This window comes from Salvelinus alpinus, chromosome 17 (genome assembly GCF_045679555.1).
Source record: "Salvelinus alpinus chromosome 17, SLU_Salpinus.1, whole genome shotgun sequence".
NCBI lineage: Eukaryota > Metazoa > Chordata > Actinopteri > Salmoniformes > Salmonidae > Salvelinus > Salvelinus alpinus.
Window position 1 is genome coordinate 32,413,587 of NC_092102.1, and position 22,621 is coordinate 32,436,207.

Consider the following 22,621-nt stretch of genomic DNA (forward strand, 5'->3'; position numbering starts at 1 on the left):
AAACGCGAATCCAACCATCACCCCTGGTGAGACAAAACCACGACTCGTCAGTGAAGAGCACTTTTCGTCAGTCCTATCTGGTCCAGCGACGGTGGGTTTGTGCCCATAGGCGACATTGTTGCCGGTGATGTCTGGTGAGGACCTGCCTTACAACAGGCCTACAAGCCCTCAGTTCAGCCTCTCTCAGCCTATTGCGGACAGTCTGAGCACTGATGGAGGGATTGTGCATTCCTGGTGTAACTCAGGCAGTTGTTGCCATCCTGTACCTGTCCTGCATTTGTGTGATGTTCGGATGTACCGATCCTGTGCAGGTGTTGTTACACGTGGTCTGCCACTGCGTGGACGATCAGCTGTCCGTCCTGTCTCCCTGTAGCGCTGTCTTAGGCGTCTCACAGTACGGACATTGCAATTTATTGTCCTGGCCACATCTGAAGTCCTCATGCCTCCTTGCAGCATGCCTAAGGCACGTTCACGCAGATGAGCAGGGACCCTGGGCATCTTTCTTTTTGTGTTTTTCAGAGTCAGTAGAAAGGCCTCTTTAGTGTCCTATGTTTTTAAAACTAAATGCATGCTCTTCAACCGATCGCTGCCTGCTCCTGCCCGCCTGCCCAACATCACTACTTTGGACGGCTCTGACTTAGAATATGTGGACAACTACAAATACCTAGGTGTCTGGTTAGACTGTAAACTCTCCTTCCAGACTCACATCAAACATCTCCAATCCAAAGTCAAATCTAGAATTGGCTTCCTATTCCGCAACAAAGCATCCTTTACTCATGCTGCCAAACATACCCTTGTAAAACTGACCATCCTACCAATCCTCGACTTCGGTGATGTCATTTACAAAATAGCCTCCAAAACCCTACTCAATAAATTGGATGCAGTCTATCACAGTGCCATCCGTTTTGTCACCAAAGCCCCATATACTACCCACCACTGCGACCTGTACACTCTCGTTGGCTGGCCCTCGCTTCATACTCGTCGCCAAACCCACTGGTTCCAGGTCATCTACAAGACCCTGCTAGGTAAAGTCCCCCCTTATCTCAGCTCGCTGGTCACCATAGCAGCACCTACCTGTAGCACGCGCTCCAGCAGGTATATCTCTCTAGTCACCCCCAAAACCAATTCTTCCTTTGGACGCCTCTCCTTCCAGTTCTCTGCTGCCAATGACTGGAACGAACTACAAAAATCTCTGAAACTGGAAACACTTATCTCCCTCACTAGCTTTAAGCACCAGCTGTCAGAGCAGCTCATAGATTACTGCACCTGTACATAACCCATCTACAATTTAGCCCAAACAACTACCTCTTTACCTACTGTATTTATTTATTAATTTATTTTGCTCCTTTGCACCCCATCATCTCTGTCTCTACTTTGCACTTTCTTCCACTGCAAACCAACCATTCCAGTGTTTTTTAGTTTTTATTTTACTTGCTGTGTTGTATTCACTTCGCCTCCATGGCCTTTTTATATTTTTATTTATTTATACATATATTTGTCTGCCTTCACCTCCCTTATCTCACCTCACTTGCTCTCATTGTATATAGACTTATTTTTTTCACTGTATTATTGACTATATGTTTGTCTTACTCCATGTGTAACTATGTGTTGTTGTATGTGTCGAACTGCTTTGCTTTATCTTGGCCAGGTCGCAATTGTAAATGAGAACGTGTTCTCAATTTGCCTACCTGGTTAAATAAAGGTTAAATAAAAAAATAAAAAAAATAACTGTGACCTTAATTGCCTACCGTCTGTAAGCTGTTAGTGTCTTAACGACTGTTCCACAGGTGCATGTTCATTAATTGTTTATGGGAACCAGTGTTTAAAACCTTTACAATGAAGATCTGTGAAGTTTTGGTGATTTTTACGAATTGTCTCTGAAAGACAGGATCCTGAAATAGGGATGTTTCTTTTTTTGCTGAGTTAATATTGCCGGTTGGCAATTAACCAGTTCATTGTTGTACAACATCATGTGTATAGTCAGTAAAATAAGAAAGACTCACCATTCCCAGTAATGATATGGTGTTTCATTTGCTACGCATTACAGCAGGTGTCTAGGCTTGATTTTTGTGTGACTGCGATTTAGAGATGAGCGAGTGCTTATGTATTCCCACGGAGCATAAACATTATTACTGTGTTCCTTGTCTTCGCTTCCAGCTGCTGGGGAAAATCTAAACAAACCGCTGCATAGCCTTCAACACTAGCTGCTTCCCCTCAGACACACACCACAGTCCCCTCTGGGCGATAGACACGGAGCTCTGTTATTAACACAAATATCAACGCAAAAACAAGCATGACCCCCAAGGACTGGAGGGAGAAAAGGAGAGGAGAAGAGGAAGAGAGAAAGGAGGAGAGGAGAAGTTTAGCTGTGCTCTCCTCCCTTCTCCTACAGTACCTCTCTTCTGGAGAGGAGAAGTCCTAATTACCTGACTTGTCTGATGTCCCTCTCAACTCAATGTGTGTTCCCCAGCCTGCCTTACCGTCCCCTTGATGGTCTGAAGAGGGGTTATCTGAGCGTGGAGCGGTAGCTAGGCCCGGGTGCTGTGTGGCTATGCTGTGGCGTATCCATACTCCACAACCTCTCTTGGCTCAGTGAGCCTCACTAAGAAGGACACAGGAGGGACTATCCCTCAATCCTCATCCACTGACCTACATTTCCCCTCTTGCTTTCACACGGCCTGACAGAGTGCTGGACACAGCCTGCGGGAAAAAAACCTCCCCATCCTTCATACACACACACACACACACACACACCCCTTACTTCTCCTCGGTGGGACACATCCCCATCATGACCCGCTGCTGCACTCTGTGGGAGTGTGAGCCGCTGCCACACGAATGACCTTACATCCTGACGGGGTGATGACACACACTGTGAAGTTTTGTTCAGTTACAGAAATTATCTGTGTGTCTGTCGGTTTCACAGAGCATTTTCCTTTCCTTTATGACGAATTCCTGGGCCAGGCTGACTTCCATGGAAGTCTGAAAAAATTGTTTGGCCATGAATGCTGTTTGCTCTTTTAAAAAAAATCTAATATATCCTTTGCCAAGCCTTTTTTTGGATGGTAGAACTTTGTGTTACTAATAGTAGCGATGTAAATGTCCAGCAGACAGACTTGTCATTAAAAACATAAAGGCATTTCACAATACTTGTGCATGTGACATTACAACTTGAAACTTAGATAATGATGCAACGGAACAGATCTTGCCAGAACACAATCAAAAGCACGTAGCAGCTCCCCATGTCCAGACACTCTCTGGCTGCAATTTCTCAGAGCGTATTCATTAGAATCACATAATGACGGGCTGTCTAAATAAAAATAATACATGAATACCATGAAATGTCCATTCCCTTCCTCGCAGGCATATTCATCCAGCCATTTTACTCATATATCCTGCCCTCTTTCATTCCAATGTGTTCAACAGCTTCTGTTCAGTTACCTGTCTTCTTCAATTAGCATAATTGGAGGAATGGTTCCACGCCTGCCAAGCATCAACAATAGGGTTGCAAAGGGAGGGTATATTACTGGAAACTTTTGAAGTTTACCAGTACACTACCAGCATTTTGTTATCTTTCAAGGATTTTATGTAATCTATCACAAGATATCTAGTGGCGCTTTTGGGTACTTCGGAATATCACAGGTGTCTGTAATTATCTCTGGCCCTCTGTGTGTGTCACGCTCGTTGTATGAGTGAGAACAAGGCGCAGCGTGAGTAGAGTTCCACATATTTTTTATAAACTGAAAACTCACCAAAACAATAAAGCACAAACAAAACATGAAGCTATACAAAATAGTGCAGACAGGCAACTAAACATAGTCAAGATCCCACAAACACAAAAGGGAAATGGCTACCTAAATATGATCCCCAATCAGAGACAACGATAAACAGCTGTCTCTGATTGGGAACCATATCAGGCCAACATAGACATACAAAAAACCCTAGATGACCCACCCTAGACACTATCACGCCCCAACCAACACAGAGAAAACCAGCTTACTATGGTCAGGGCGTGACAGTGTGGCCTTATCACATGTACAATATATTAAATAATAAAATAAGATGTGAAAAAATTTTTATGACAAAGCTGTTAAACATGATCCTAAATATAAAGGCTCAACTTAGTGAATACCATTGGTGTTTAATATGAGGGTTTCAGCATTAAATATCCTTTATATTTTTTTTCACACACTTTTATTTATTTTATGATGTCAATATTTATGTATTTTCAATGTTTTGGAATCAAACTGGTGGCAGCTGTGAAAAAAGTTACAACTTCAAAGTTAAAAAGGTTATGTTAAAAGTTAATTGAAAATAAAGCCATTGTTCATTAGATGCTTTTTTAATATTTAGGCAATTTTCTCTTGAACCATATAGATTATCTACTAGAAAGTTATGGACACAGATATAACAAATTATGAAAATTAAGCTATTTTCTGCCGAATGAGTTGCTGCTCCAGTTTCAACTGTTCTGTCTGCGGCTATGGAACCCTGACCTGTCCACCGGACGTGCTACCTTGTCCCGGACCTGTCTCTGCCACACCTGCTGTCTCGACCTCTGAATGCTCGGCTATGAAAAGCCAACTCCTGAGGTGCTGACCTGTTGCACCCTCTATGACCACTGTGATTATTATTTGACTCCACTGGTCATCTATAAATGTTTGAACAGCTTGAAGAACGATATGTCCTTAAATGGCCATGTACTCTTATAATCACCTGGCACAGCCAGAAGTGGACTGGACACCTTTCAGAGCCTGGTTCCTCTCTAGGTTTCTTCCTAGAGGGAGTTTTTCCTAGCCACCGTGCTTCCAAATCTGCATTGCTTGCTGTTTGTGGTTTTAGGCTGAGTTTGTGTATAAGCACTTTGTGACATCTGCGGATGTAAAATGTGCTTTATAAATACATTTGATTGATTGACTAATGTATTTTGTGTAAAGGAAAACTATAGTTGCACGCCCTGATCACTCTACGAAAGTTAAAAAACACTGTTGACTTTCAATATAAAACAAAGGTGAAATGGTTTAAAACCCACCTTTTTTGAAGGTCTGCGTTTTGAAAATGCAGATTTCTGAACTTTAACGTGATCCCTATATATATCAATACATTATACAAAGTATAAATTATCAAAGGTACGATAGATTGCCATAGATTTTCTGTTAATAACCAAAATTACTGAAGATTTTCTGGCAACTTTGGTAAATTACCAGTAGCTTTGCAATCCTAATCAACACACACCCTCACCCAGAGGATTCTGGTGGGTGGAGCTATAGGAAGACGGGCTCATTGTAATGGCTAGAATGGAATAAATGGAACGGTATCAAACACATCAAACATATGGAAACCACCATATGTTTCACTCCGTTCCATTGATTCCATTCCAGCCATTACAATTAGCCTGTCTTCCTATAGCTCCTCCCACAAGCCTCTTCTGCCCTCACCTGTAGGGTCACATCTCAGGTAATCCGGGTCCACCCTCACGTGATGATGTGAAGCATTCCCAGTATCATGAAATGAATCCCCGTCATTTCCCATATATGTATCCTAGGTAACATCATATTCCAGTCTTGTCCGTGCAATGACATCGTGCAGAGGGGTTGTGTCAAGGGTTGTTCTGCGGAGAGAGCAAAATCACCTCTTCCCCTTTTCTTCCCATCTCGAAACAGCATGGATGACACTGCATTGAAATTCTCTCGCCTTGCATTGTTTTTTCTAATACACGTACAGCCAACAATGTGGTGGTTGCTTGGCCATGAATTACAGATTTGTTGTTGGCACAGTGTGTGTGGAGATGAACTGTGCATGTCGGGGCCAGATAAGGCCATATTTACACCTTTGGCTTCCAGACGCTGCCTCAGGGAGCCAGCTCACAAATTAAATGGAAATTGAGTTTGAGGGAGCTAATAAAACAGCTCCAGCCCTGTCCTTCTCTCCATACAATGCATACATTTTGGGCCAATATGGACAGCAAGCTATGCCTGGCTCATCCTGTGGTCAACCCGACTGGGTTTTGACTTCACATTGTTGTTTAAAAAGTATTTTATTCTAGTTTTCAGGAGGTGGTGGGGATGGTCAGTAGGCAGAGAGGGGTGCATTTGTTTACATGTTGCAAAGGTAAGCCCTGAGCCAAGTTTCTACAACATACTTGGCAGCAAAGTATTCACCCCTGAATAGTTTATTTTTGCCAAACTATGTGAGCTATTGCTGTTCATATGTCCATGAAATGCTATGTGTCTGTAATATAATGTGTCACAAAAGTTATATTGCATAAACTGTGTATACAGTTGAAGTCGGAAGTTTATATACACCAAAGCCAAATACATTTAAACTCAGTATTTCACAATTCCTGAAATTTAATCCTAGTAAAGATTCCCTGTCTTAGGTCAGTTAGGATCACCACTTTATTTTAAGAATGGTAAATGTCAGAATAATAGTAGAGAGAATTATTTATTTCAGCTTTTATTTCTTTCATCACATTCCCAGTGGGTCAGAAGTTTACATACACTCATTTAGTATTTGGTAGCATTGCCTTTAAATTGTTTAACTTGGGTCAAACGTTTCGGATAGTCTTCCACAAGCTTCAGGTTTGTAGGCCTCCTTGCTCGCACACGCTTTTTCAGTTCTGCCCACATATTTTCTATAGGATTGAGGTCAGGGCTTTGTGATGGCCACTCCAATACCTTGACTTTGTTGTCCTTAAGCCATTTTGCCACAACTTTGGAAGTATGCTTGGGGTCATTGTCCATTTGGAAGACACATTTGCGACCAAGTTGTAACTTCCTGACTGATGTCTTGAGATGTTGCTTCAATATATCCACATAATTTTCCTCCTCATGATGCCATCTACTTTGTGAAGTGCACCAGTCCCTCCTGCAGCAAAGCACCCCCACAACATGATGCTGCCAGCCCCGTGCTTCACAGTTGGGGAGGTGTTCTTCGGCTTGCAAGTCTCCCCGTTTTTCCTCCAAACATAATGATGGTCATTATGGCCAAACAGTTCTATTTCTCCAAAAAGTACGATCTTTGTCCCCATGTGCAGTTGCAAACCGTAGTCTGGCTTTTTTTATGGCGGTTTTGGAGTAGTGGCTTCTTCCTTGCTGAGCGGCCTTTCAGGTTATGGCTATTTAGGATTCCTTTTACTGTGGATATAGATACTTTTGTACCTGTTTCCTCCAGCATCTTCACAAGGTCCTTTGCAGTTGTTCTGAGATTGATTTGCACTTTTCGCACCAAAGTGCGTTCATCTCTAGGAGACAGAACGCGTCTCCTTCCTGAGCGGTATGACGGCTGCATGGTCCCATGGTGTTTATACTTAGGTACTATTGTTTGTACAGATGAACGTGGTACCTTCAGGCATTTGGAAATTGCTCCCAAAGATGAACCAGACTTGTGGCCGTCTACAGTTTTTTGTCTTGGCTGATTTCTCTTGATTTTCCCATGATGTCAAGCAAAGAGGCAGTGAGTTTGAAGGTAGGCCTTGAAATACATCCACAGGTACACCTCCAAATGACTCAAATGATGTCAATTAGCCTATCAGAAGCTTCTAAAGCCATGACATCATTTTTTTGAATTTTCCAAGCTGTTTAAAAGCACAGTCAACTTAGTGTATGTAAACGTCTGACCCACTGGAATTGTGATACAGTGAATTATAAGTGAAATAATCTGTCTGTAAACAATTGTTGGAAAAATGACTTGTGTCATGCACAAAGTAGATGTCCTAACCGACTTGCCAAAACTATAGTTTGTTAACAAGAAATTTGTGGAAGGGTTTGAAAAATGAGTTTTAATGACTCCAACCTAAGTGTATGTAAACTTCCGACTTCAACTGTATATAGTTTATTTTGCAGTGAGTGGGATATAAGCTGTGCTCTTGCACTAAAACTTTAGCAGGAAAATGGATTGGTTTATTCTCAGTTTGAAAAGTTGACAGACAACCCAGTGACAGCAGCATAGGACCCTGTGACAGCAGCATAGGACAGGGCTGCCTGCTGGAGTATGTGGATGTTCTTTGCTGTCTCTCTCGCACACATTATCCTTTCTCCACATTAATAACAAGTATCCTGTGTCGTGTCTCTGTGTCAGATCGGCCTCACCCTTTCTCTTTCTCTCTCTGTATTTCTCTATCTCTTCTTTTCTCTCTGAGGTCATAACAAGGATCTATTACCAGTCAAACATGTACGATGTCAACGTTGACACCTTGTGACACAGAGAAGGAAAGAGCTTCCACTCAGCCTGTCCCAGGACCATCATGCATTGCGCATCACATCTTGTATCAAGCATTCATGCTAGTTTTTCTTCATAAGACCAACTGGTATATAACATACAGTTTGATACAGGGTCACGATGTAACACACGCATTACTGTTATTCAGCCTATCTATGTAATGTGTTTTATTGATTTGATCAATAAATCTCTACATTACATCATAGTCGTGTTGTGCTCTTCTTGTCCTCTCTCATTGTACGTTACCCACAGAGAAAGATGACAGTGGTTTAATATCATACACTCTTAGAAAAAAGGGTTCCAAAAGGGTTATTTGGCTGGCCCCATAGGAGAACCCTTTTTGGTTCCAGGAATAATTTTTGGGGGGTTCCCTCTGTGTGAAAGGGTTCTACATGGAACTCCAGAGGCTTCTACCTGGAACCAAAAGGGTTCTACCTGAAACCTAAAAGGCTTCTTCAAAGGGTTCTCCGATGGGGACAGCCAAAGACCCCTTTATGACTCTAGATAGCACTTTTTTTTTAAAGAGTGTAGGGTATGAGACTGAGGCATCTAACGCAGATGTTTCCAGATGCTATTATGCCTCATTTTAAAACAATGACAGTATCTCAATTGGTCTTCATCAAATGTTTGATTCCAGCAGTGCAGTATTCAGAGCAGCGATAGTCAGAGGGGCTGTCCTTGTCCCACTTATGCCCACAACAGCCCTCCATCCCCTGGCCTGAGATTTGAGGAGGCATGGTGGGCCCCTGGAGGACCATGTCTGGACCTTTTTGTTGTTGTTAATTAATTACCTCCCTGAAGCCTCGCTGGGTGTCCTGCGCTGCACTGAACCACCACCGCCTGCTCCTGTGTTCCCGACTTTAGCTCACGCCGCTCTCCCACTGGCCTGCTTTCCCAGCCGGCTGTGTCAAGGATACAGCTTCAAGTTCCCGTTCTGCACTGAACCACCGCCTGCCGCCTGCTTCTGAGTTCCCGTTTTTAGCTCACGCCGCTCCCCCACTGGCCTGCTTTCCCAGCCGGCTGTGCCAAGGATCCAGCTTCAAGTTCCCGTTCTGTATTAAGAGAGAAGTGCCACTTTAAATTTAGAGGAATGTGTAGTTGGAGTGTACTGGGAATGTAAGTTCTTTTGATTGTTTTGGAAGCCAGTCTGAGAATATACTGGTCGGATTGATATGAATCATCTCACACATACTTATATTGAATTATTGTACTACATTATTACACTACTCTCATGATAAAAAATGTATAAACTCTGTGATGCTTGAAGTAAGAACAAAAATTGAAATTGGGTCACCATGACAACAGTGGTACGTGGGTAAAATCACTGGGGAAGCCAAACCAGAAAAAAAGCCATTAACAACCTATGTGTTGTGATAATTGCATTGTTTGCTCATAACCTGTTAGTTCACATGCCTTGCCACTGTGATATATAGGCCTAAGGCTGAGACAATAAGAAGACACAGTGGCAGAATAAATTCAACCACACCTTTGTTTCATGACAAAACCGGAGAAGAGGCATGGGGGGCCTCTGGAGGACCATGTATGGACCTTTTTGTTGTTGTTAATTAATTACCTCCCTGAAGCCTCACTGGGTGTCCTGCGCTGGGTGTCTGGTGAAATCCATGATGCAAATAACAAACAGTTCATGTTTCAAACATTTTCGGACTACTAAACAACTATTGATTTAGAACCACAGAGAGTTACTGCAAGTCGCAAAGAAAAGGAGCTGACTCCACTATTCCAGCACCATTTCAACAACATATTTTTTTATTTAACCTTTATTTAACTAGGCAAGTCAGTTAAGAACAAATTCTTATTTACGATGACAGCCTACCGGAGAACAGTGGGTTAACTGCCTTGTTCAGGGGCAGAACGACAGATTTTTATCTTGTCATCTTGGGGATTCGATCCAGCAACCTTTCGGTTACTGGCCCAACGCTCTAGCCACTAGGCAACCTGCCACCCCCTCCCAAAAAATATCTATATAATCATATACAGTGACAACTAAAAGATACCAAAAAACGATTTAGTCCAATCAACGTAAGTGAAATATGATGTGGCTGTCCATGGTTCTGATTAGTGTGTGTGTGTGTGTGTGTGTGTGTGTGTGTGTGTGTGTGTGTGCGCTCATGCAAGTAGAAAAGTCGCGTTGACTCACCCTACGCTAATGCCACCCTCCTCTCTTTCATGTTGACAAAATGGTCTATGACTATCATGCAGCAGGCCTACACGCTTCTTTTTTTTGTTGTCCTAGGCTACCTGCCTAAAATGCTTGCTCGCTAGCCTAACTTCCTTTCATGGGCAGCGTTAGCTAGTTAACATTAGCCTTCCACATCTAGCTACATATTGAACTTCCATCCTCTCAGTCAAGGGGCACAATGTATTTTATGGTTGGATCAAAATCCTCATTATAATCATTGGCCAGTACGGAGAATTAAGTAAAACCACAAGTCCAAATCCCTATCTCCATCCATGGCTAATTTTGGAAAGGGCCAATTTTAGCTAGCAAGCCACCTTCGGACCACAATACATTGAGATGCAACAATACAAGTTGCTTCTATGAATGAGGTATTTCTCTGTGATAGGAGTGAAGCTAAATTCAAACTGGCTTCCCTTGACACTTTTTTTTGGTGCACCAGGACCATTCATAGTTGAGCTTACTCAGTTTAGCTCAACACTGATTTTCTATTGTTTTATACTTTTTTTAAATCAAGGAAGACCAAATGCTCACTGGTTTTCCTTGCATGCAATGCTACGGGGGGCAACAATGTCAAACTATATATGACCACACCGCATCAGATAGATGGGCAACACAGGCATAATGGGACCCATTTTGTCCAAAAAGTTATACTTTTGAATCATCTGTCCATAGAGCATTCTTCCAAGAGTATTGATGATCATCCAGGTGCCTCCAGGTGTATTTTGGCAAACTTGAGTCAACTTTTTGGATGACATGAGTCCCATTATGCCTGGCGAAAACCAAACACTGCATTCCAGAGTAAGAACTTGATACCAACGGTGAGGCATGGTGGTGGTAGTGTGATGGTTTGGGGATGCTTTGCTGCCTCAGGACCTGAACGACTTAGTAGAAGGAACCATGAATTCTGCTCTGTATCAGAGAATTCTACAGGAGAATGTCAGGTCATCCGTCTGTGAACTGAAGCTGAAGTGCAGCTGTGTCATGCAGCAAGACAATGATCCAAAACACACAGTCAAGTCGACATAAAAATGGCTAACAAGTAATACATTTGATGTTTTGGAACTGCCTAGTCAAAGTCCAGACTTAATGCCAATTGAGATGTTGTGGCAGGACTTGAAAACAGCAGTTCACGCTTGAAAACCCACAAATGCCACTGAGTTAAAGCAGTCCTGCATGCAATAGTGGGCCAAAAAGTCCTCCACAGCGATGTGAGAGACTGATCAACAACTACAGGAAGCATTTGGTTGGAGTCATTGCATCTAAAGGTGGCACAACCAGTTATTGAGTGTAAGAGGGCATAACTTTTTTTAACAAGGGTTAAATTAGGTGTTGCATAACTTTAATTAAATAAATAAAATTAGTTTCCATTTTTTTGTGATTTGTGAACTCAGGTTCCCTTTATCTAATATTCGTTTTTGGTTGAAGATGTGATAACATTCAGTATAAAAAAATATTAAAAAATAGAGTAAATCAGAAAGATGGCAAATATTTTTTCACAGCACTGTATCTCTGGTAATCCCCATTCTGCAGCAAGAAGCAGTCGGTTGGGTATGTAGGTCCCTCTCTCAAAGTTGCAGAGAAAATAGACCCCGATTAAACAGTTGACACAATCAGTAGCTTCTACATTTGTCTTACCAGAGAAAAAGATGGAATAAAGAATGTCTAACTCAGTCCATTTAATCTAACAGTATGCACTGACTACTACCTACAAATGGTTCAGTTATTTTCTAACATTTCCTCCCACACTGTTAGATATTGCTTTATGATGAATGGTTGGTAACTGTTAACATTTGATTGCCTTAATGACACACACAGCATCCCATCAGGCTGGGTATTGTTGTTATTCATCACAACGTTCAGCTCCAGGTAGACGATCTGCTGCATGGCCGGCCATAGAGGGATGAAGAAACACTTACACACAGTAATGTGCATTGGGCCAATGAGCCATACACAGGCCTGGTGCCACCTCATTAGACTACCAATGACACCTGGGGAGACTGCCTCACGTCCCATTGTCTGGAAGAGCTGTACGAGACAAGGGAGAAGTCAGCACAGGGCTTTATGTCACACAAAAGTAAGTTTGTTCCCAGATAGACACGTATTGATGTCGTGCGCACACGTGCACACACGCAGGCACACACAGACATACACAGACACTCAGGCATGCAAGCACACACACACAGCTCAGCCCTGACCCGCAGAGAGAGAGAGACGTGTTTAGTCGTTCTTCTTCAAACCACACAGAATAACCTGTAATCAGTGACCTTGGTGTCTATGGCTGCGAGTACACACTCCCTCCACCTCACAGCTCAGATTGATAACAGTCCTAAATGACCCTTGATCTGTATGGTGAGAGTTGACGTAGTGTGTGTGGCTCTCCCTACTTAACCCTGATAAATAACAGTAATAACTCTAATCTGTGGTCAGGAACCGTCAAGGGGAGGCAGGCTCAGTTCTTTAGCTTCTCTCTGTCCTCTGTATTCACCAGGAATCTGTGGTCCATGTAGGTGTGAGTTGTATTTCAAGACCATTCAAAGAATAAGAATATGCCTAATGCATTATGGTCTTATTTTAACGTCTAGGGTTAGGGTTAACCCTTATTCTCTGGATTCCCAAACCTTCATGCATAGACAAGGACAACCCTGTGGTTACGGTTGCTTTGAAACCGGAAAGAAGGACCACATTTCAGCACAAACACAGAATGCTAGAATGTCGGCAGAACAGGGAAGGATAAGGTCATCTCATTTATTCATGACTTGGGGGTATGCCGTATATCAAGAAACTTTATTGGTGGGTTCAATGACAGGGCAAGCTTGGGGTGATTTAAAGGTTACACTCTGATTGGCTGCCTGGGATATTAATGTACCTGCCTAATGATTGACATCCGCGGATACAAGGTGAGTAGGAGGGGTCGGAAAATCAACAAATGAACTTTGCCGTGCCTAATGTAAACTAATCTGCTCCTTGACTTTCTACTGCACTAATGGTCTATATTGGGTAATATGCTATGATGTTAATGGCAGTGCATGCGGAGGGGAGTTAGACGTGGGAGGAATAGGCATGTACTGTAGGCCATGGAAATGGGCTTTTATCAGAGTGGAAATGAGTGAGTTGCTGCTTGTTGCTGCTGTAAGGTTAAACCACAGAGTGCTGTTGCCATTAGATAACCAGCCTGATGTAAGATCGACAGTGGCCTGAGTGGGCGAACGATAACAAACGCAAATGTGATTGACCCTTCAAACTATCATTCCATTTTGGCTCTGACTAAGAGGTCTACGCTTGCACCCCTTTTATTCACTCCATCTAAAATGATTATAGCAATTTTACAATGCAATGAACAACAGTAAACATCACCTGTTTATGAAATCTACTCCATATGCTCGTGTTCCACTTTCAGATTGCCTACAGTCAAATGAGTTGACAAACTAAAACAAAACTTTAAGCTTCAAAGTTAGCGGTGAAACTTGAAGCTTCAAAGTTAGGGGTGTTCTACATTCAGCTTTTTCCATGAAAAACAAGGCCTGGGATGAGAGACAAATGGAACCATCTGGATGCGAAGTTGCTTCCAAGGATTCCCCTGTATCATTTCTGTTTCTGGAACCCTAAGGAGATAGATAAGAGGCATAAATTAATCTTTCAATAGTTTCTTTTGTAGTCGGTTGTATTTCTTTCAGGCCGTGTACAGACCTGGGGTCATTTCAATGTTCAAGTGTTGGACTGTGTGAGTGCTTAATTATATATAGGTAACAGTATTCAGATCAGATAAATAAGTTTAAAGAAGACAACTGTTTTGTCGGGGGTTGACATAAAGAAACTGCCAATCTGCCTGTCCTCTCCAAACTGTTTTCCCAAATATGTAGTCTATGATACATCTTCCAATCTCTACTGAACTGGATTCATAGTGAATCTCAAAGCCCTGGTAGCTTGAAATCACCTCACATTCCTCTACCTCTCTGAAGTTAAAAAAGGATTCAGTATCTCAAAAAAACACTAAAATTAAAACTTTAAAAAAATCTTTCCTGGTGTTAAGAGCACTTAGTGTCAAAGGAAGGCCAAGAAGATCATTAAGGATCTCAGCCACCCGATCCACTGTCTGTTCACTCTGCTACCATCTAGCAGACAGAGACAGTACAGGTGCATCAGAGCCAGGACAGAGAGACTGAGAAACTACACTGCTCAAAAAAATAAAGGGAACACTAAAATAACACATCCTAGATCTGAATGAATGAAATATTCTTATTAAATACTTTTTTCTTTACATAGTTGAATGTGCTGACAACAAAATCACACAAAAATTATCAATGGAAATCAAATTTATCAACCCATGGAGGTCTGGATTTGGAGTCACACTCAAAATTAAAGTGGAAAACCACACTACAGGCTGATCCAACTTTGATGTAATGTCCTTAGAACAAGTCAAAATGAGGCTCAGTAGTGTGTGTGGCCTCCACGTGCCTGTATGACCTCCCTACAACACCTGGGCATGCTCCTGATGAGGTGGCGGATGGTCTCCTGAGGGATCTCCTCCCAGACCTGGACTAAAGCATCTGCCAACTCCTGGACAGTCTGTGGTGCAACGTGGCGTTGGTGGATGGAGCGAGACATGATGTCCCAGATGTGCTCAATTGGATTCAGGTCTGGGGAACGGGCGGGCCAGTCCATAGCATCAATGCCTCCCTCTGCAGGAACTGCTGACACACTCCAGCCACATGAGGTCTAGCATTGTCTTGCATTAGGAGGAACCCAGGGCCAACCGCACCAGCATATGGTCTCACAAGGGGTCTGAGGATCTCATCTCGGTACCTAAAGGCAGTCAGGCTACCTCTGGCGAGCACATGGAGGGCTGTGCGGCCCCCCAAAGAAATGCCACCCCACACCATGACTGACCCACCGCCAAACCGGTCATGCTGGAGGATGTTGCAGGCAGCAGAACGTTCTCCATGGCGTCTCCAGACTCTGTCACGTCTGTCACATGTGTGTGTGAACCTGCTTTCATCTGTGAAGAGCATTTGAGATTGAATTTGCCAATCTTGGTGTTCTCTGGCAAATGCCAAACGTCCTGCATGTGTTGTGCTTACAGCCCAACACCCACCTGTGGACGTCGGGCCCTCATACCACCCTCATGGAGTCTGTTTCTGACCGTTTGAGCAGACACATGCATATTTGTGGCCTGCTGGAGGTCATTTTGCAGGGCTCTGGCAGTGCTCCTCCTTGCACAAAGGCGGAGGTAGCGGTCCTGCTGCTGGGTTGTTGCCCTCCTACGGCCTCCTCCAAGTCTCCTGATGTACTGGCCTGTCTCCTGGTAGCGCCTCCATGCTCTGGACACTACGCTGACAGACACAGCAAACCTTCTTGCCACAGCTCGCATTGATGTGCCATCCTGGATGAGCTGCACTACCTGAGCCACTTGTGTGGGTTGTAGACTCCGTCTCATGCTACCGCTAAAGTGAAAGCACCGCCAGCATTCAAAAGTGACCAAAACATCAGCCAGGAAGCATAGGAACTGAGAAGTGGTCTGTGGTCACCACCTGCAGAACCACTCCTTTATTGGGGGTGTCTTGCTAATTGCCTATAATTTCCACCTTTTGTCTATTCCATTTGCACAACAGCATGTGAAATTTATTGTCAATCAGTGTTGCTTCCTAAGTGGACAGTTTGATTTCACAGAAGTGTGATTGACTTGGAGTTACATTGTGTTGTTTAAGTGTTCCCTATATTTTTTTGAGCAGTGTATATCTATATAAACTATATATATACTCTATATATAGAGTCTTTGAACACTGGTCACCTCATAGTAGAAAGAGGAGGAAGGGAAGCGCTACTAAGGTACACAATAGTACATTTTGGTAGACAGAAGGTGCTCTTTGGTAAAAGTGGTAAATTGGTCATCAAAAAGAAAGGAGGACCAAGGCACTCTTCATATAATTAATTAAAATGCCTTCATTTGTATGGCATGTTCAATAGAAACAGACGCGTTTCGGCTGCATGGCCTTCGTCAGGGAGTACTGGTCACCTCATATTCTGTTTATATACTGCTGTTTGCTCACTGTGTATGTATGTACTGTATTCTTGACATAGCTCATCCTAATATACAGTGCTTTCGGAAAGTATTCATACCCCTTGACTTATCCACATTTTGTTGTAGTAGTCTGAATTGAAAATGAATTGTCACTGGCCTACATACAATACCCCATATAGTCAAAGTGGAATATTTTTTTTTCGACACTTTTACAAATAATTTCAAGATGAAAAGCTGAAATGTCTTTAGTCAATAAGTATTCAACCTCTTTGTTATGTCAAGCCTAAATAAGTACAGGAGTAAAAACGTGCTTAACAAGTTAAATATTAAGTTGCATGGACTCCCTAAATGTTGTCTGGTTGACAGAAAATATCAACACATTTAGTTGGGAACGAATCAATCAGCTGCATCCACAATCAGCTGCATCCTGCTGCCTCTACTGCGGATGTCTCGGCCATCTCCGAGCTACATGCCCAGAGCTGACGGGAAACGCCAGGACAAGGGGAGACCCTGACGAGCTATGCAGTTACCCCCTGGCTACCCAGTCACTGTCTGTCACTACCTGCAACCCTCCACTGTCACTACCTGCAACCCTCCACTGTCACTACCTGCAACCCTCCACTGTCGCTACCTGCAACCCTCCATTGGGACAACCGTCAGCACCAGATTCAAGCCTTCTTGGACTCCGGGGATGCAGAGAATTTCATTGATCAAGACTTCGCCAGAGAATTACAAATCCCCTGAGTGAAATGTCCCATCTCTCTGCAGATTCAAGCCCTCGATGGAGGCCCCATTGGTTCTGGCCAGGTGCAATATCAGACCAAGCCCATTCTACTGCAGTTTGCGGTGAATCTCTCAGAGACTCTTTGTTTTCTTTTGATCACTGCTCCCACGAACCCCCTTACCCTAGGGTACCCCTGACTAGCGCTATATACCCCACTATTCTCCTGGTCCATGGGATACCTAGTAGACTGTGGTAAGGACTGCCAGACTAAATGTCTAAGACACCCACCAAGAGCCTCGCTGAGCCTCCTCCTGCATCCATTGAAGACCAAGACTTCTTCGCTCTGCCTCCCGAATACTTCAACCTCCGAGAGCCTTTCGGTAAGAGGCAAGCCGCCACCCTTCCGCCCCATCGACCATACGACTGTGCCATAGAACTCCTACCCGGCTCCACACCTCCCCGGGGCCGTCTGTACTCTCTCTCAACCCCTGAAACAGCAGTCATGGACAGTTACATCCGGGAGTTGTTGGAGGCAGGTTTCATTCACCCCTCTACATCCCCAATTGGTGCAGGCTTCTTCTTCGTGGGTAAGAAGGATGGAAGCCTGCGTCCTTGCATCGATTACAGAGGGCTGAACCGGATTACGATGAAGAATTGTTACCCCCTACCCTGATGTCTGGCGCCTTGGAGTTGGCCTAAGGTGCCCAATTCTTCACCAAACTGGACCTCCGCAACGCTTGCAATCTGGTGAGAATCAGGGAGGAAGATGAGTGGAAAACTGCCTTTAACACCTCTAGTGGTCACTATGAGTATTTAGTCATGCCCTTCAGATTATCGAATTCACCGGCAGTCTTTCAAGCATTGGCCAATGACACCCGAATCGGTTCGTCTTTGTTTACCTCGACGACATCTTGATCTTCTTCAAAACCCTTCCAGAACAATACTGCACATCCGCCAAGTCCTGATACGCCTCCTGCAGAGTCAACTATATGTCAAGATAGAGAAGTGTGAGTTCCACATATGACAAGTTTCTTTCCTGGGTCATATTATCTCTACCGCATCCAAATGGACCCCATAAAGGTTGAGGTGGTCGGTAACTGGCCCCGTCCCACCTCATTCAAGCAGGTCCAGCGGTTCCTCGGGTTTGCCAATTTCTACAGGCGTTTTATACGCAACTTTGGTGCGGTGGCAGCGCCTCTCGTGGCTCTAACCTGCAAGTCCCAGATCCGTTTTAGCTGAACTCCCGAGGCTGCCAGGGCATTCATGGAGCTCCAAGGACGTTTCACCTCCAGACCCATCCTCGTTCATCTTGATCCTACTCATTCCTTTGTGGTAGAGGAGCAGAGGCGGTCCTTTCACAGTGGAACGAGGAGGAAACTGTACCCATGCGTTTTTCTCTCCAAGCAGTTCTCACCAGCAGAACGCAACTATGATGTAGGCAACTGGGAGCTCTTGGCAGTTAAATGAGCCTTTGAGGGGTGAGATACTGGTTGGAGGGGGCACCTCATCCTTTCGTGATCTGGGCAGACCATAAGAACTTGGTCTCCATTCAAGAAGCCAAAAGGTTGAACGCATGCCAGGTGGGATCTGTTTTGTAACAGGTTTGATTTCACACTAGCCTATCGCCCGGGATCCAAGAATCCGAAAGCAGACGCCCTGTCCTGCCAACACAATGTCTCCAATGAGGAGAGGGACTCCGAGCACATCATCCCCAGCTCCCTCATTGTGGCCCCTGTGAAATGGAGTATTGAGACCACGGTACGACGAACCCAGACCCGAGAACCTGACCCCGGCGGGGGTCCCACTAAAATACTCTATGTTCCGAGACCACTAACAGACTTTATGTTCCGAGATCATCCTGGTCCTGAGTAGTACAATGGGGACACTCTAAATTAACAGGGCATCCAGTGTTTAATCTGACACTGGAGTTCCTAAGGCGGAAATTCTGGTGGCCCAACATGATTGAGGATGTGAGATCCTTTCTTGCGGCCTGTTCCACCTGTGCCCAAAGAAAGTCCTCACAACAGCGACCGGCTGGGTTGCTCCAACCTCTGCCCATCCCCAGCCTGCCCTGGTCCCACCTGTCTGAAGACTTTATCACAGGGTTACCTCCATCCCAAGGGCTTACCATTATCTTGGGGGTCGTCGATCGGTTCTCCAAGGCAGCCCATTTCATCGCCTTACCCAAGTTGCCCTCAGCAAAGGAGACTACACAGACTTTCCCGGGACATTGTCTCAGATTGTGGGCCCCAGTTAGTTGCACGGTATTGGAAGGCTTTGGGCATCGGTGAGTCTCTCCTCAGGGTTCCACCCACAGTCTAATGGGCAGACTGAGCGGGCCAACCAGGAGCTGGAGAAGTTTCTCCGCTGTTCATCTCCATTCAAGCCAGCAACTGGAGCAAGTTCCTCGTCTGTTTCCTGCCTCCCCTGTTTCCTGAACAATAGGCAGATGGCGGGGGTGCCATCAGCCGAGGCGTTCATTCGATGATGTCGCCTCAACTGGATCAGAGCGCAATCATCCTTGCTCCACTCCTCTGCCCGACACAAACACCAGGCAAACAGGCACCGAAGGCCGTGTGGCTCTCCGTGTGGCTCTCCACCCGTGATCCTTAAAGGTGGACTTGCGGAAGCTCGCTCCATGCTACATAGGACCATTCAAGATCCTGAGTCGCATCACCCCAGTCAACTATTGTCTCCGGGTTCCCAAGTCTATGAGGGTCTGTCCATCCTTCCATGCTTCCCGTCGGTTAGGTTAGGTCCAGTCCCTTCTCTCCCCCCACACCTGCCCCTTATCAGTAAAGTATTTACAGTGGCTAGCGAAAGTATTACAACCTGGAATTAAAATGGATTGTTTGGGGGTTTGTACCATTTGATTTACACAACATGCCTACCACTTTGAAGATGCAATTTTTTTTTTATTGTGAAACAAATAAATAAGACAAAAAAACTGAAAACTTGAGCGTGCATAACTATTCACCCCCCGAAGTCAATACTTTGTAGAGCCACCTTTTGCAGCAATTATAGTTGCAAGTCTCTTGGGGTGTGTCTCTTTAAGCTTGGCACATCTAGCCACTGGGATTTTTGCCCATTCTTCAAGGCAAAACTGCTCCAGCTCCTTCAAGTCGGATGGGTTCCGCTGGTCTTCAAGTCTCAATCTCTGGAAGACTGAAACAGGTTTCCCTCAAGAATTTCCCTGCATTTAGCACCATCCATCATTCCTTCAAATCTGACCAGTTTCCCAGTCCTTGCCGATGAAGAACATCACCACAGCATGATGCTGCCACCACCATGCTTCACTGTGGGGATGGGTGTTCCCGGGGTGATGTGAGGTGTTGGGTTTGCGCCAGACCTAGCGTTTTCCTTGATGGCCAAAAAGCTACATTTTAGTCTCATCTGACCATAGTACCTTCTACCGTATCTTTGGGGAGTCTCCCACATGCCTTTTGGCAAACACGAAAAGTGTTTGCTTATTCTTTTCTTTAAGCAATGGCTTTTTTTCTGGCCACTCTTCCATAAAGCCCAGCTCTGTGGAGTGTATGACTTAAAGTGGTCCTATGAACAGATACTCCAATCTCCGCTGTTGAGCTGTGCAGCTCCTTCAGGGTTATCTTTCGTCTCTTTGTTGCCTCTCTGATTAATGCCCTCCTTGCCTGGTCCGTGAGTATTGGTGGGTGGCCCACTCTTGGCAGGCTTGTTGTGGTGCCATATTCTTATTCATTGTGGTGCCATATTCATTTTTTAATCATGAATTGAATGGTGCTCCGTGGGATATTCAAAGTTTTGGATATTTTTTATAACCCAACCCTGATCTGTACTTCTCCACAACTATGTCCCTGACCTGTTTGGAGAGCTCATTGGTCTTCATGGTGCCGCTTGCTTAGTGGTGTTGCAGACTCTGGGGCCTTTCAAAACAGGTGTATATATTCTGAGATCATGTGACAGATCATGTGACACTTAGATTGCACACAAGTGGACTTTATTTAACTAATTATGTGACTTCTGAAGGTAATTGGTTGCACCAGATCTTGTTTAGGGGCTTCATAGCAAAGGGGTGAATACATATGCACGCACCACTTTACATGTTTTTTTTAAACAAGTAATTTTTTTAATTTCATTTCACCAATTTTGACTATTTTGTGGATGTCCATTACATGAAATCCAAATAAAAATCTATTTAAATTACAGGTTGTAATGCAACAAAATAGGAAAAACACCAAGGGGGATGAATACTTTTGCAAGAAACTAAATGTTAATCCTTAACCTCTGATTCCTCGTCTGGTCTCTTCTATGTACCTGGGTCCAACCTTACCACGTCACAATAACAGGTAGCTACAGCTTTCTTAATCATACTGAAATCAAGCTTACACCCCCCCCCCCCCCCACACACACACACACACACACACACACAGCCACATACACACACACACACAGCCATCTCTAAATGTTTTGTCAAAAACAAACCCATGACAGCCTAAATTTAAAATTAGAAACTCATCAATCAAACAGAATAATGTTGGATATCACTGAATCTTCAAAGACCCATCAATTACTTTGTGTCTTCCAATAATAACATCTACACTGCCTCCCCTCTTCTCAGTGTATCCAGCAGGCTGTGCAGAGCTGTCCCCTGAGGAGACCAATACAGTTACATCATGATGGAGACCATTGCAGGCCCACTGCCAGGAGGTAATTGTGTCTTTATTTAATAAAGTGCGATCTGGAGAGATTGATATCAAAGGGACATCGCCGGACAATTAATACTCCGATTATGAGGCCGCGGAAATGGTCTAGCAGTGCTCGATTATTCCTAATTTCTCGCAGTTCCTGGTTTGTCAGGAGAATTAATGGCTTCCGATGATTAACATTGTGTCAATGTTCCTTTCTCTAGGAACAGAATGAGTTGTTGGCCCTTCCGCTGAGCGAGAGTAGAAACAAGGGAAACACAATAGATCATGTGGGTCGCAAACTTCGCTCCTCACCGTTAATGTTTCCCTGATTGATGCCGATAAGCTGGCAGGCAACTGGATCTAAAATCAAAGAAGTGAGGGTTGGGATTATTCATGATGTACCCTCTGGAGGGGGTGAGTGGGCAGGGTGAGCCCATATCTTTGAAGTTAGCCTGTAAGGGGCTGTTGTATTTGATGTATAGTAGAAGTTATCACATGGTACAGTAGTACATCTCAGGCAGATTGGGGTGATTGTGAATGGATGGATGAAGACAAGATGTCGTAAACTTGTCTTTATTATGAACCATGGAGGAATATCCATCAATAACAGCCTAAGCTGCCCTCACATAGTAGCTAGGCTATAATAGTTTTGGGGTAAGACTGAGAGCACAAGAGTGTTGCCAAACCATATGCCTCAATAGCTTGTACTGGAGAGAGTGAGTGAGTGACTCACTGAGCGACTGAGTGAATGAGTGACTGAGTGAATGAGTGAATCAATCCATTTCATTAACCAG